The 16,620-nt window shown below is 43.4% G+C and overlaps 1 protein-coding gene across 4 annotated transcripts in view; it reads left to right on the plus strand.

Annotated features, from left to right (window-relative positions):
• The window catches only part of CALD1 (caldesmon 1), a 242,678-nt gene that overhangs the window by 82,236 nt on the left and 143,822 nt on the right, over positions 1-16,620 (plus strand). For 3 of the 4 annotated variants that reach the window (XM_040345160.1, XM_040345164.1, XM_040345166.1), the window contains exon 2: positions 4,207-4,305. The exons of the other annotated variant lie outside the window; for it this stretch is intronic. The gene's annotated coding sequence lies outside the window, so the exon portion shown is untranslated. The remainder of the gene's footprint in view (positions 1-4,206; positions 4,306-16,620) is intronic. 4 annotated transcript variants of the gene reach the window in all.

Raw genomic sequence — 16,620 nt, forward strand, 5'->3', positions numbered from 1 at the left:
GTGGTTACATGGTAAGGTCTAAGTGTCCTACAGCTCCAGGGGACCGGTGTTCTCTCTCTAACTGCTTCTACAGACCAGTGTTCTTACCTCTAATTGGAGAAAATTTCCTTCAGCAATAAAACAGGACTTAATATAAGTTACCACTGACATCAATGATCTTTTCAGCCAATTGTAAGGGATTCTTCCAACTGAACACTAGGAACTAGCTCAGGCGAGTTCAGATCATAGGCCAAACCCACCTGAGCGAGAAAGCCAGGAAACTGTCACTGTACTGGACCAATCATTTGCAACTGGGGCATTTCCCTCCCTGCAGCCAAACATATACAAGGGGCATGTGCACATCAGTCTGCGGAGTGGGAAAGGTCTTTACCATCTAATATTGGCCCATTAAAGTGACAGCCTCCTGGTAGGGTTGCTCAGGTGAGTTTGGACTAGGCTCAAAACAAACCTGAGCTTACCTCTACTGACAACCAGTGTAATTGGCTTCTTCTCAACCAACTACCAATCTAAGGGGGACCTTCTCCACTGATCACCACTGTATGAAAGCACTTCAATAAACCACCAATGTAAAGGGATATTTTTCTATTGACCACCAATGTAGGGTTCATGTAAGGGAATACTATAATTTAAGTGGTCTGAGGTTTTTTTTCTAGCCATTATTATGGGCAGCACAATGGCTAAGTGGTTACCATTTTTGCCTAGCAGCACTAGGGTTGTCGGGTATAATCCTAACCATGACACTACCTGCCTGGAGTTTGTATGTTCCTTCTGTGCCTGCATGGATTTCCTCTCACGCTCCAAAGATATGCTGTATATACAATATGAATGTATATGAGTTAGGAACCTTAGATTGTAAGCTCCTTGAGGGCAGGGACTGTTGTAAATGTATAATATATATATGTGCTGCATAATTTGATGGCACTGTACTGTATAAGTACCTGTAATAAATGGTTACACCTATTGTGGAGTGAAAGAGGGCTGAAATGCTGTTTTCTTGAGTTAAAGGTTCTTAAATAGACCCCTTCAAGCAGGGCCATCTTAAATAGTATCATGGGCCCCTGGGCAAAGTAATGCTATGGGGCTCCTACAAGCTTGCCCCAATTTACGCACCTACTCTACTTGCTACTGTCCCCTGTCCCCTGCCACCAGATTCAGGGTGTCACTTGCCACCGTCACCTGCCTCCAGATTAAGCATGTCACTTACCACTGTCACCTGCCTCCAGATTCAGCCTGTCACTTACCACCGTCACCTGCCTCCAGATTCAGCATGTCACTTGCCACCGTCACCTGCCTCCAGATTCAGTGTGTCACTTGCCACGGTCACCTGCCACCAGATTCAGCATGTCAATTGGCACCCGTCCCCTGCTGCCAGATTTAGAGTGTCACTTACCATCCATCCACTGCCACCAGATTCATCGTGTCACTTGCCACCGTCCCCTGTCAAAAAACAGCAGCGTTTTACCGTTAGCGCCCGCCCCAGTGTGAAAGCAGCCTAAGCGTCAGGGAGTGAATAAGACAGAGAAGGGGATCTGAGAGACAGAGGAAGGGGTCTGAGAGACAGAGGAGGGGGTCTGAGAGACAGAAGGAGGGGTCTGAGAGACAGAGGGGAGGGGTCTGAGAGACAGAAGGGAGGGGTCTGAGAGACAGAGGGGGGGTCTGAGAGATAGAGGGGAGGGTCTGAGAGATATAGGGGAGGGTCTGAGAGATAGAGGGGAGGGTCTGAGAGACAGAGGAGGGGTCTGAGAGACAGAGGAGGGGTCTGAGAGGCAGAGGGGGGTCTGAGAGACAGGGAGCAGAGAGACAGATGAGGGGGGTCTGAGAGACAGAGGGGGATCTGAGAGACAGAGGAGACTGAGAAACAGAGGGGGTCTAAGAGACAGAGGGGAGGGTCTGAGAGACAGAGGAGGGGTCTGAGAGACAGAGGAGGGGTCTGAGAGACAGAGGGGGGGCTGAGAGACAGAGGAGAGGGGACTGAGACACAGAGGGGGCAGAGAATCAGAGGGGAGGGCAGAGACAGACCACATAGCACTGTCCCTTCCTGTAGTCCCTCCTCTGCTCACCCCCCTCTCAGTGTGCTGGCTTGTATGTACAGGATGCCGGGTACCTGATGGCCAGCAGTGGCAGCACCGAGTCTCCCTCTAGATCTGGGGGTGCTCTCACTGTTCTGCTCCTTCCAGTGGCTCATTGTCAGCTTCCAGTGGTTCATTGGCAGCCTCCGTTGTTCCTTTCTTCCGGGCTCCCAGCCAGCCTGTCCTCCGGCACAGTTCCTGGAGCAGAGAGGAGGTGGAGGAATCCAAGTTCTGGGAGCATGGGGGGAGGCCATGCCCGCTCCTGTTAGTCTCTTCGGTGGTCAGGGAGGGGGTGTACCTGTTCTCCCTACTTGGCTTTTACATCCAACTTCCCTCCTCGCTGGCCACCTTCCCCGAATCCCCGCTGTTTGCTGCCATGCTCCTGCTGCCGCCGAACTCTGCATTAAAAAGCATCCCGATGGCCAGTACATGCCTGCATCATGATATCAGCGCAGAGAGCGGAGATTACAGGAAACACATCAGAGTAGAGAGCCAGAGCCATGCGGGGGGCTGTGCCCAGGGGTACCCGCTCAGTAAGACGGCCCTGCCTTCAAGTCTATAACGATGTCCCTGCCTAAAATGCTTGGACCTAGAAGAAGGTGGTAGAAAAACTTTTCCTAAAAAACTAAAGGCAAAACTTTTCTATTTTTAGTTTGTAGAGAGTGGAGAGTAATTAGAACACCTGTCAGGTTTTATTGCTGTCTGTGCCTCTGTTAAGGAGATTTACTCTCTTTCTTATGTCCTAATAATTATTATCATTGAGTAAAGTAAAGTAAAAGTAAAAACAAAAATCCAAAATGGGTTGTCCCCAAAATAGTAATGGACGGGAAATCTTCCAATAGGGACACTAATTCTGGCGACACCCCAGGATTCTCTCACTTCCTGTTTTGGCTATGGGACAAGCAGTGAAGGTAAATCTCCCCAATGAGACAAAGATGGCAAAAATAAATAAATGACAGGAGTTATAACCCTTCCTTACTCTATTCAAAAATTAAACAAAAATGTGGCTTTAGTGGCACTTTAACTGATAGTGTTAAAATAAATAAAATCATATCAGACAGTATTTTATTTATTTATTTATAAAAATGCTTATTGAGAGCACAGTCTTTACCCGAGGGCCTCGATGCGCTCATAATCAACATATCTCATATACAGAAGAAGATCTCTCAGCCTAGTACTCAGTAAAACAATCATAAAACCAAATCAAAACAGAATTTAAAAGAAAAATTAGACGCAATACAAATGTCTGACCCTAAGTTGGGTCATAAGCTTGTGAAAATAAAAAAGTTTTAAAAAACTTCCTAAACTTTAATAGATCATTCTCAAGTCTCATATATAGAGGTAGGAATTTCAAAATGTGACTCCTTGTACATTCAACGTCCTCCCTCCACATTTTACTTTTTTGAATTTAGGAATGATAAATTTTACCTGATTAGCAGATCTCAATGATCTGCTAGGAGCGTAGCAGGCACATTTTTCCTGCAGGTACCCTGGACCTTTCCCATGGGTGGCTTTATGCACCATACAACCCACTTTAAACAAAACCCGTTGGGTGACGGGTAGCCAGTGCAGTGCTTTCAAAGATGGAGTGATGTGGTCCCTACGATCCACACCCGTTAGTAGCCTCGCTGCACCGTTTTGCATCAGCTGGAGTTTGTGCAAGATGGTTTTTGGAAGCCATCAGAGCATTACAGAGCATTACAATAGTCCAGCCGACTGCCGATAAAAGCATTGACCATGGGGACTTTTTCCGCTTCATCGATGAAATGGAATATGGAACGCAGAAGTTTCAATTGGTAGTGACAAGAACTTACCACCTGGTTTACCTGCGCCTTTAGTGTAAATTTAGAGTCTAGGATGATTCCCAAGTCCCGAACCTGGGTGGCCGGAGACGGAGATGGAATAAACAAAGTCGGCCAAGAGGGACGGTCAGTCGAACTGACTTTGCTCTGATTACTGAGGATGATATATTCAGTTTTCAAGCCATTACATTTTAAATACAATGGGGGACCTCAACTAAGTGTTAGGGGGCAGAGGGGGGCTGTTACACACAGAAGGCGTTTGATCTTGATGCATAGAATGCATTAGGATAAAAAAAGTTGCTCTATAACTTTTGTCTCTTATTTTTTTTTTGCAGTGCTCAACCATCACGACTCTGTATGTCTGACTGCTAAGCATCTGCTACATTTGACTGATAGGACCTGAGCCTAGATCCTGTTTATCCCATTGCTTTCATGTAAGTACGATTAAAGTTATTCACTTTCAACTACGATCGGCTTTCATTTTTTTGATGCGCTAATCCTTCAAAATATTAGGATATCTGCCTCGTAAAACGGTGAGGGGGTTATTTTATGGAATCACTGAAATATTTGATGTTATCTGCGCCGTATGTTATGCGTGACCTCTCTGCATTTTTTGATGTTTGTGGAGTTTTAGACACGCAATGGAATATTTTTAATGCTTCGCCAAAATATGTAATTAAATTTAGCCCACTTAACAGATGAGGAGATGCAGATTGTTCTCTATATACCCTATATTGTCAAAAGTATTGGGACGCCTGTCTTTACACACATGAACTTTAGTGGCATCCCAGTCTAAAGTCTCATACACGTGGTTCGATTTTCGTACGACCGAGCGTCTGATTTTTGTCAAAAGCATGTGTGCAGGATTTTGTCTAGCATACTAACTATCCACAAACTGTCGGTCGACAAACACGAACGTAGAGACAAACTACGAGAGTATTAAAAGGATGTTAATTTCTCGAGCCTCACCCTTTGGGTCTTTTCTGCCAATTTTGTGTTAGTAGAAGTTTGGTGATCGTTGATTCGTGGTTTTCAGATTTTCAGATCGTTCCTGATCTTCAAATGACAGTTTGGGAGTAGGCAGTTACATTAAAAACAACACAATGTAAAATAACAAGGGACACCAACATAATTGTGTCTTTGATCTTAAAAATTTAGGGATAATGGTATTGTGGTAACTTCCCCAAAAAATCAAACAACCATAATACTAATATTATTTATATCTCTACAAAACAAATGCCTTTTGGTGCCGGTTCACACTGGGCCGACTCGTCAGGCGATTCAGCCGCCTGACAAGTCGCGTCCCATTGTATTCAATAGAACCGTTCTAATAGGAGCGACGCAAGTCGCTCCGACTTAGAAAAAAGTTCCTGTACGACTTCGGGGGCGACTCGGGGCGACTTGCATTGACTTCTATACAGAAGTCATTTTGCAAGTCGCCTCTGAAGTTGTCTTCAGGGCGCCTTGCCGAGTCGCCCCCGAAGTCGTGCCGCCCCAGTGTGAACCGGCTCTTAAAATACGTTTGGCATAACTACATCAGTATCACCAGCAAAGCAGCTTCATTATTATCCCATTAAAGAAGATGAGAATGTGTGCTGCATTTCAACATTTCATCAATTGCCGCATCACGAATGTTAATTCTAGATTGCGAATGCTAGTTTACAAGACCTTGAAGCATCACAGCCGGTTTCCTACTGTGCATTTGGGAATTGCGCTGTACTTTGTGATTGGTCTCGCAGTCTTCTGGGACCTGTAGGCTGTGGGGGTAGCCAAACTTCTGGCTCAGATTGCCACAGAGCATCTAACTGGAAGTGGGATCAGGTACATGTCAAATACAGGTTCTCACTCCCTCTCCCCCCCAAATGTGGCAGTAGTGGGGGGGATGCAATCAAGCGCAACTTCCACTTTTGGGTGAAGTTCCGTTTTAAGTGGCCCATAGCGTAGTCACCTTTTTTCATTCAACCCAATGCCCCCATCCACACATTCGATGTGGACAGGGGAATCTTCCCCGCTGAGTCATTTATTTATTTCAGGTACTTATATAGGGAAGTGAATTTCCACAGCACTTTACATATACATTGAACATTCACATATGTCCCTACCAATGCTGTATCCTGGCCTAGGCCAACAAGGCCCAGGCCTAGAGCAGCACTTTGTAGGGGGGCAGCACGGACAGTGTCCCCGCCGGCTTGAGCTACACTGTTAGGCAATTTAGTTTAGCACCCCCATAAATCGGCCGCACTGCGTCCAGTATGTGGGCAGTTGGCATTCTGCAACTGTGGAAGGGGTGGGTCATATTTAAATTAGGGGTTGCATGAGTTTAGTCAGGCCTAGGGCAGCACAAAACCTAAATACATCCCTGGTCCCTACCCTCAAGGAGCTTACACTCTAAGTTCCCTAACTCACATTCATACATACACGTACTAGGGCCAATTTTTTTAGACAGGATCCAATTAACCTACCAGCATGTCTTTGGAGTTTGGGAGGAAACCAGAGTCCCCTGAGGAAACCCACTCAAGCACAGGGAGAACATGCAAATTCCAGGCACGTAGTTTCATGGTCGGGATTTGAGCCAGTGACCCTTTTTACTGCTAGGCGAAAGTACTACCCACTACACCACTGTGCCGCCCGTCGTATTCTGAAAGCAAGGATACTCCCCTGTCATCACAATCCAATGATCAGTGCTGCCGGCTATAGTCTGTGGTTGCAGATGGAATGGAAAAATACAGACAGGCTGGTTGCACAGACGTTGATACGTACACCCGACCTGCCTGCACATGAATCAAAGTTCCCTGCTGAACGAGACACATTTTGATCCATGCATGGCTGGCTTAAGTCTGGACAGTGGACAAGGCTGACAGTGGTTCTTACTGCCTACACTGTATCCAAAACAAAAAAAAAAAATGTGTCTGGACATACACTTTAAAGCGGAGGTTCACCCTAAAAACATGTATATAACATTACATTCTGCATACTTCCAACATTTACAGTATGCTGTTTGTTTATTTTTGTTTGCTGTACATACCGTATTATTGCTATTTTCCACCCGGCTTCCGGGTACTCACTCCCACGGGAGTAGGCGTTCCTATGCAGAGGCGCAGTGTCATGTGGGACTTCGCCCAGATGATTGACGTCTTGAGAAAAACTTCCCCTCGGCAGGTAAGGCGCATCACGAGTTTCTGAAAGTAGCTGAACTGCGAGTCGGCTCTATACGGCGCCTGCGCAGTCAGCTCTACACGGCTCCTAGTCGGTGCGCAGGCGCCGTATAGCGCCGTTTAGAGCCGACTCACAGTTTGGCTACTTTCGTAAACTCGTGACGCGCCTTTTGAGCCGGGGGGAAGTTTTTCTCAAAACGTCAATCATCTGGGCAAAGTCCCACATGACACTGCGCCTCTGCATAGGAACGCCTTCTCCCGCGGGAGTGAGTACCCGGAAGCCGGGTGGAAAATAGCAAAAATACGGTATGTACAGCAAAAAAAAAAAGCAGCATACTGTAAATGTTGGAAGTATGCAGAATGTAATGTTATATACATGTTTTTAGGGTGAACCTCCGCTTTAAGGGTTTGTTCACACCAGCAGTAGTAAGGTATGCTGTGGTTCTGGTGTGTAATGTATGGGAAAGGTGTGATACATGCTTACAATGCATCACGCTGTCTTTTTTTTTTGTACTTTATTGAAATGTCACAAAATGACATGTTATTCAACATGCTGTCATGTACTGCGTAAGGCCTTATGCATACTGGACGTTAAAATAACGTTATAAAAAACGGCAGTAGCTTTGCAGTGAGTTTTTCAAAGTTTTTGCAATAGCGTTTTTTTTGTGTCTATTAGCGTTTTTCCGCATTAGTGTTTTTTATTTCAATGGATAAAAACCGCTGGCGAGCGAAGTTTTTGTGCATTTATCAACATTTATCAGCGTTTATCAGCATTAGAGCATTTTTACAGATGAAAAACATCTCTCAGAACCCACTAGTTTTGGGGTTTTTTTACTGCTCAAAAACGCCACTGTCCAAAACTGCTGATAACAGGCTATGTGTGCATGGACACATAGGATAACATGATGGAGAGTTTAAAGGGTCACTAAAGTATTTTTTTTTGTTTTTAGCTAAATAGCTTCCTTTACCTTACTGCAGTCCTGGTTTCATGTCCTCATTGTTCGTTTTTGCTTTGATGTTGCTGTAAATCCTCTCTGTTCTGGACACTTCCTGGTTGTCTGTTTCCTGATCACCACAGTACTGGGAGATTTCTCACGGTGGTGACTGAATGAATGAATGAATGAATGAAAAACTTATAAAGCGCGGCGCATGCAAACTGAATCGCTTCTGGGCGCTAGTTGTTCGTGTCTCATGACATCAAAAGAGCAGAGTTTTGATCTGCCTTCTGAAAGTCAGGTGGTTTTCCTCCAACCGAATGCTGGTTGGTAAAGCATTCCATAGTCTAGGACCCTGAAAAGCAAACCTTCTTTCTCCTTTGGACTTGTATTTGGTTTTTGGTACCCTGACCAGATTTTGGTCGGTGGATCGCAGAACGCGATTCGAATTGTGAAGTTCTATCTTGTCGCAAAGATATTGCGGAGCCTTCCCATGGATGCACTTATGTGTCAGGCAGAGGTGTGATTACTGTGTGTAAAACTAAACTGGATTGGTGCTGAGGAGTTTTAGACAAAGTATCACTGCTCTCTATTGGCTCTCTGTACATCAGAGAACCAGCAAACAACAGCAAAAACGAAACTAAACTGCAGGCACATTATATGATTGTTTTTTTTATCTGTTTTTAATCATTTTTAAAAGGAATCACTTAACTATTATGTCTCTATACCCTGTAAACAGTCATTTCAGCTAAACATTTTTTTTCCTTTAATGACCCTTTAATGACTGTAGAAAAAAACGTCTAGAGCCAAAAACAGCTGCTGTGAAAACGTCAAAAAACGGCCAGTGTGCATGAGGCCTAAAACCGAAGACATGCTGCATTTTACATGGCACACACAACTGCACTAGTATATACATAGAGCGCAATTTTTTTCGATGTGTCCCTGTGTTGAGCCTGTGTTGGTCAATGCAGATCAACACGGCTCAACAGGCATGGTGTGAACAAGCCCTAAAAGGAACAACAGCTGTTCCTAACAGTAAGGGCCCTTTCACACTGGGGCATTTTTCAAGCGCTTTAGCGTTAAAAAAGCGCCTGTAAAACGCCTGAAAGAAGCTGCATCTGCAATCCCAATGTGAAAGCTCGAGTGCTTTCACACTAAAGCGCCTGAAAAACACCCCAGTGTGAAAGTGGTCTTAGCGTTAAAAAAAAGCGCTTGAAAGAAGCTGCATCTGCAATCCCAATGTGAAAGCCTGAGTGCTTTCACACTGAGGCGCTGAGCTGGCAGGGCGTCAAAAAAAGTCCTGCATGCAGCTTCTTTGCAGCGCTTTATGGAGCGGTTAATACACCGCTCCTAAAGCCCCCTTCCCATTGAGGAAGCTTTTTTTAACGCCAAAGCGCCTGAAAAGCGCCTCAGTGTGAAAGGGGTCTTAGCAGCGCTTTACCAGCGTTTTTCGGGCGCTGGCAGTGTGAAAGGCCTCTGAAAGCACTTGGGATTTCACATTGGGATTGCAGATGAGGCTTCTTTCAGGCGCTTTACAGGCTTTTTTTAAACGCCAAAGCGCCTAAAAAACGCCCGAAAAACGCCCCAGTGTGAAAGGGGTCTTATATTGTAACTTGCAGCTTATTACTTTTATTTCTTCTTGCCTCTTAAAAATGAAACAGTGCATTATTGCTTCTTCCTATATTTCATAGTAACAAGCGACCATTAAATATTGTCACACGGGGCAATAATACCATTCCAAGCATCGTTAATCTTTCCTGTAAATATGTGAAGGGGCTATAACCTGTAAGAAATTAGATTTAAACTTGGGATGGCTTTTGCCAGACACTCCAAACAAATTAACTGTCATTTTCACATTCCTGCTACTTTTTGGAGAAAGGCTAAGAGGCCACATAGTTCGCATAGCTACATCTGCGGCGGCTGGACAAAAGGGGCTGAGCCACAGCGCAACCCAAAGCCTGCAAATTTCCTTTGTTTCTGTAGAATTCTGGGATGTCTGCGAGAAAATATTCTACATAGGGTGACCTAAAAGCATTCATTTTAGAATAGTAAACCTGTGCTGTGTAATTGTAAGCAAGCATATTAAAGTGGACCTGAACTGAAAAAGTGAAGATTTGCTTTTCTTGAAACACTAGAAATGTCCATTTTGCCTAAACAGTACACTGAAAATGTACCCCTTGTCTTGAATTCCTCCTGAAAAATAGCAGTGCCATTTCAGTTTAGCCAAGGCACTCCTGTTTTGTAGCTATTTAGCTGTATGTAGGCTGGATCATCTTAGGCCTAGTACACACGAGAGGATCGATCCGCGGAAACGGTCCGGAGGTCCGTTTCCGCGGATAAATCCTCTGGCGGATTTTGATCTCATGGTTGTACTAACCATGAGATCAAAATCCCCGCGGAATTCCCTCCGCGGTGACGTGTCGCCGCTGTCGCCGCGATGATGATGCGGCGACGTGCGTGACGCTGTAATATAAGGACTTCCACGCATGCGTCGAATCATTACGACGCATGCGAGGGATGGATTCGGACGGATTGATCCGGTGAGTCTGTACAGACCATCGGATCAATCCGCTGGACTGGATTCCAGCGGATCGATTTCTTAGCATGTTAAGAAATTTTGATCCGCTGGAAATCCATCGCGGGGAAAAATATCTGCGGAAAAATATCCGCTGGATCGTACACACCAGGGGATCTATCCGCTGAAACCGGTCCGCGGATAAATTCCAGCGGATAGATCCTCTCGTGTGTACGGGGCCTAAGGCACTGTTGCCTTAAACTGGCCATACATGGATCGAAATTCAGTTGGTTCAGCAGGGACCAGCATAATTTCAATCCATGTATGGGCAGGCCGATTGTACCCAATTCGATCCATTGAAACAACTTGGGCTTAAAAAGCCTGTTGAAATTTTGTTGCTATTACTGCTGTGCAATAATTGTGCTCTGCCAGCCAGTGTTAGTGCGAAACGCGTCAGCAGTTGGATTTTACTTCACTTTGCTGTGACTTGTAGTGCTGTCCTTTTTTCAATAAAGGCTACAATTTGTTCAGTGTGCGGCTGTCCAGAGAAATCTTTGTTCCTGCTCTGCCAGCCAGAGTGCTGTGGGAGGGAGATCAAGCAATTTTCTTTTCCCTCACCTGTGGTTCTTTTTGATTGGATGCTGTATCAGAGAACCTGCAGTGCAAGGATCTTCCTGCTTCTGCTTTATCCATTCTGTGGATCTGTGCTCCCCCACCTCTCCTGCTGCTTCCCGAATATTATCATATTACACATGTAGAACGTTGTACGTATATTGCATTACATATGTCTATTTTGCATTTTCCTTTTCAACCAGCCGGTGGCACCCCAGGGACCTTTTCACATGCTTTTCAGGTAGTTCCTATGTGATTTGTGTAAAAATGCCTGTTCCTTTTAGAAATTAATTGATCAAGCTGACAGTTACACTAAATAGAATACCAGTAAATGAGTCACCCACTCTACCTTTTAACTTTTGTTGTGCACCTTCTTTGATAAAAAGACACAAAAAGCCACATTTCCACAGGTAATTACTCAAAGATGGAAGGCTAAATTTACAAAATAAAATCAGTTTTGACAGGATTCCACTCTACTCTTCAACACTGTGATCTAATTTCACATATGACAGTTTTTTTTAAATACAAATTTAATTCTAGGATAAATGGTTTTCAAACATCGAGTAGGATTTTACATTTGTAGCTTTGAAAACGATGTCCTTATGGAGCTAAAAAAAGTCTCTTTATTCTCCCAGTCCACATATGGTTTTAATCTAAATTTTGTTTACGCAACTTTTTTTTTTTTTTGACCTGAATCCATGTTGTTACTATTAAAACTTTTAACATATTTTTGTTCATGTTCAGACACAACTGTGGCGGTAGGTAAAAAAAACGACATTCCTCAGAAGCCCCCTCCGCTTTCCCATACCACTCCATTTTCTCAGGGGTGTCTACATTACCCACCATCAAAGTATTTGAAATGGCTTTGGTCTTGCTCAGAGGATGTCTTTTTTTTTTTTTTTAAAGTTTGGTCTTGTTTCATTCTTTTGTTTATAAGTACATCACAATATTCAGCAAAGCGAAGAGAAGGCTGATGTCCTGTCAAACAAATTGTATTCCCGAAAGCCACGCAGATGATAATTTTAGACAAGGGAGTTCTTCCAAAAAAAATAAATGTTCGCTGTAACCTTTTTGACAGAGGAGTCCAGGTTTTCGTAAAATTGATGGAATGTGTTTTTCTAAGTGGTAGCGATTTCTCACCATTTCAGAGTGTTTCCTTGGTATGTAAAAACAAATACACAATTTCTGTAAGAAACACTGGGGTTATTTGAAAAAGGCTCATTTCTGGTGGTGTATATGTAGTCAGAAGCTTTGCGCTAAATTCATGATTTTATTGTTAGCACTGATGCATGACATACATTCAAGAAGTTCTTATTTGAAACACTTTAATTGTATGAAATACTACCATATTGATGTTAGGGAAAGTGGAGGTAAATATGTCCACTTCCATGTTGGAATAAATTGTTTATTGTGTCACATCTTTGTGACAATTATGTGACAAATTGTGTCTAAAGACCCATACACGCGATCGGATTTTCCGACAACAATGGCCAGACGGACATGTTTTATCGGACAATCCAACCGTCTGTATGCTCCATCGGACAATTGTTGTCAGAAATTCCTACAACAAATGTTGGCTGTGCATGCTCTCAAATTGTAAATTGTTCATGTACATGTGTTCCGTCGGATCATCCGATCGTGTGTACACAATTTCGTTGGACTAAAATCCAAAGTACAAACACACATGCTCCGAACCAATGCTAAACATCAGATAACAATAGCAGAAGTTGCCCAAAGAGTGGCGGTAAAGAGCTGAAAAACCACGTAGTTTGGTGTATGTTGGCTGAAAATGTTCTGCCGTATGTGTGCAGAACAAGTTCACAGCCAACACCCCTTCGGACAAAGCTTTTGTTTCTTTGGAAATACCATTTGATATGTTTCCAAGTTTTCCAAATAGTTTCTCTGCATGTACAACTCTGTAAGTTTCTAGAAAACCTCTTACCCTAACGTACACAAATCTATCACAACTTGTCCCACTACTGTGATTTCTAAAGAGTGTCTACAAGACTCCTCATGAATTTCAGGTGGTGTGTTGTAGATGGCAGCCAGGACCTACTTTATTGCCTGTAGCTTGAGGCAAGTGTTCCCCACAGTTAGAAGGTCAAATCTTGGTATTTTCTAATTCCTAAATTATCCTGTCCCACTATTGGTGGGAGTTCCAGCTTTTTGCAGCCCTGAGGGCCAATGCCAAAATATACTGTACTAATGAGGTTTGTAGGCTAAATTTCTCATTTGTATGGGCTAAATATATGGTGAATATGAAATAAATTTGGCCATTTACAGCTTCCTTCATTCACGTTATGCAGAGTTGATGGATGAATCTCCCGCTGTGGCTATTGAATTTAGACAGCCAGGCCCACTAGCTGTTAAAAACCTGAACTATTCCGCCAACATTTTTCCCTTGATTTTTCAAGCAAAGGATGTTGGGCGGTGGGTGGTAAACAGGGCCACCCACTAAGCAACTTTCAGCCGGTTGAGAATCGGATGAGATTTTTATAGTGTACGGCCAGCTTCAGACAGTGGAGCAAAATCGAGTCACCATAGAATTATTAATAAAATCAGTGACTTGTGATTTGAGAATGGTATATGCTTAAAGCATATCTATGGTCAAAATGTAAAATCATATAATAATTTCAACATTGTATTTCAATAATGTTTAGCCTACTCCTATTAAGATCTTGAATTTTGTAAACTTACTTTGTGAAGAATTCCACACATTTATCATTTATTTATTTATCACTGGACCCTGTGCATAGTTACTGTTGTGTCAAACATTTTACAGACCCTGCCTTCTGAACTACAAAATTGCTGCAGAGGAGGAGTTGTATGAGGGGAATCATGTATGTAGTCCTTAGAAATTGAAAGTAAACAGCAGAGGGAGGCGACTCCCCCTCTCACTGCTCACCGGTGTTTCTGTGGCTTACCGTTTTCGTCGGTTCGCACCCAAAGCGATCTGACGGTGCGGCCAGCTGCTCCCATAAGTGATCAAAAAGTAGATACTCTTTGATCACCTCTATGGCCTTGGAGGACCGGAGAGATGTCATGACGTCACTTCCGGTCCAGGCTGGAAGTAAATAATTTTTTTTTTTTTAATCTTTTGCTTTTAAAGATAAAGAAGAGACCTGGGGTCTTTTTGACCCCAGATTTCACCATAAAGAGGACCCTGTCATCCTTATTTCTATTAAAAGGGATGTTTACTTTCTTTGTATTAGGAACAAAAGTGCAAAAAAAATTAAAGGGACAGTGTAAAAAAAGTTAAATAAAAAAATAAATATAAAAAAGTAAAGCGCTCCCATCTCTCCGTGCTTGCGTGCAGAAACAAACGCATAGATTTCCTCTGTAACTCTAAAGAGGTAACCTGTAAAGTCATTTAAAGTGTCGCCTATGGAGATTTTTAAGTACCGTAGTTTGTCGCCAATTCCACGAGTGTGCGCAATTTTAAAATGTGACATATTAGGTATCTATTTACTTGGCATAACATCATCTTTCACCTTATACAAAACAATTGGGGTAAATATTGTGTTTTTATTTTATTTTTATTCATTGAAGTGTATCTTCTGCCCCAAAAAATTGCATTTGCAAATACCGTGTGACATAAACAATTGCAACCATCGTCATTTTATTATTATTTGGGGGTTATAAATAATTTTATGGCAAAAAATACCATTTTAAACCTGTAAACAAAACGTGCCAGAAAATGCCTGGTCGTATGCCTATAAGATGAACTAATTTTAGATTGAATAAAAAATTTAATTTCAAGGGTTAGTTCACTCAGAACTTACACATTTTGTCAGAAGTTGGATATTTAGGGCTAATTCAAAATGGCGATTACGCTGCTGCTTTCTGATGTGGGCAGGCACTGCATCTGGACACATCTGTGAACACCGGCAGTGCTGGCCATTTGTACAGGGTGCAAATCTGGGAGTGCAGCTTCTGGCTGCAGCTATTCGCACACAATTTGTGTATGGGACTGACGATTCTCTACAGCAGATTCTTGTTGGTAGAGAAGCTAATTCCCCTATAAATAAGCCCTCAAACCACTGGACAGTTTCTTGATTTTTTTTTAGATTCCTATATATGGGAGAGATCTGCTCTGCGTTCCTGGGTCTACACACCTACTGTGGCGATTATAAGGGGTTCCAACTCTTCTAGCTGGATTCCTTTCTTTGATATTTTATATTATGGAGAAAGTAATTGGAGGAGCTGGAGCAAACAGAACTCCCAGGTGGACAGGAACAGAGTCAGGAATTATGGCAGGGAGCCAAGCGCTGATTCAGCCCACCAGTCTGCACCTATAAATAAAATATTACTTTTGGGGGACTGGTCCTTTAATAACAAGCAGTATAAAAAAAAAAAAAAAAAACGCATACTGACAAATAGGACTTTTAGGGTGCCAAACAGACCTAAGGATATAGTAAAAAAAAAAAAAAACTTTTTATGAATACAGAAGTGCTGAAGTGGTTGAAATAAAAAAATAACAAAGCATATTCTTCAATAGTGTGTACTTGTCTCAATCCAAAGCACCATGTGTGATTTCTGTCTCGTCTCTTATTCCTTTGCTATCTGTGTGAGTCACTTCTGACAGTCTATACCAATGATGGCGAACCTTTGTACCCTAGATGTTTTGGAACTACTTTTCCCATGATGCTCAACTACACTGCAGAGTGCATGAGCATCAATAGGAAATATAGTTCCGAAACATCTGGTGTGCAAAGTTCACCATCAATGGTCTATACCATGGGTGCTCAACCTGTGGCCCTCCAGCTGTTGTGGAACTACAAGTCCCATGAGGCATTGCAAGCTGCTGACAGTTACAAGCATGACTCCCAAAGGCAGAGGCATGATGGGACTTGTAGTTACGCAACAACTGGAAGGCCATAGGTTGAGTGCCCATGGTCTATACCACAGGTGTCAAACAGAAGGCCCGCAGGTTGAATCTGGCCCTCCAGGCCATTTCATGTGGCTCTCGCACCTCTGTTGCAGCTGCAGGAGAGCTCCAGCTGATCCTCCTCAAGACCTGTACTTTCTGCTTTCAAGCAGTGCATCCAGCTTCTTCCCAGCAGCAGCATAAGGAAAGGGGGGTACACTGTGATGTAAGAAGGGAGTAGGGGACTCAACTTCTGATGGTGGGGTGGCTCTTGACACCTAATGTAAGGGACGGGGATGCGCTGAACATCTAATTCTTACAGATACAACTAGCCCTTTTGAGGGCAATCATAATGCTGATGCGGCCCATGATGCAATTGAGTTTGACACCCCTGGTCTATACCAACACCAGACAATCAGGAGACAGCCTGGCCCCTCCTCCCCCAGCACACAGTAGGTAATAACAGTATCAGCTGTTCATGTTTCCCTATGAGACTGTGTAGATGGCATGTGTCCTTTCCCTGCACTCAGGTCTCAGATTATACTCAGCTTTTTCCTCTATACTGCGCTCTGTGTGACATCAGATCACCATCCTCCTGCCTTCTGAAGCTCATAAATGCTGTGTACAATGTGTGCTTTAGGGGGCTGTAGAGGAGAGAGAGAGTT

Source organism: Rana temporaria, chromosome 3 (genome assembly GCF_905171775.1).
Source record: "Rana temporaria chromosome 3, aRanTem1.1, whole genome shotgun sequence".
Lineage (NCBI taxonomy): Eukaryota > Metazoa > Chordata > Amphibia > Anura > Ranidae > Rana > Rana temporaria.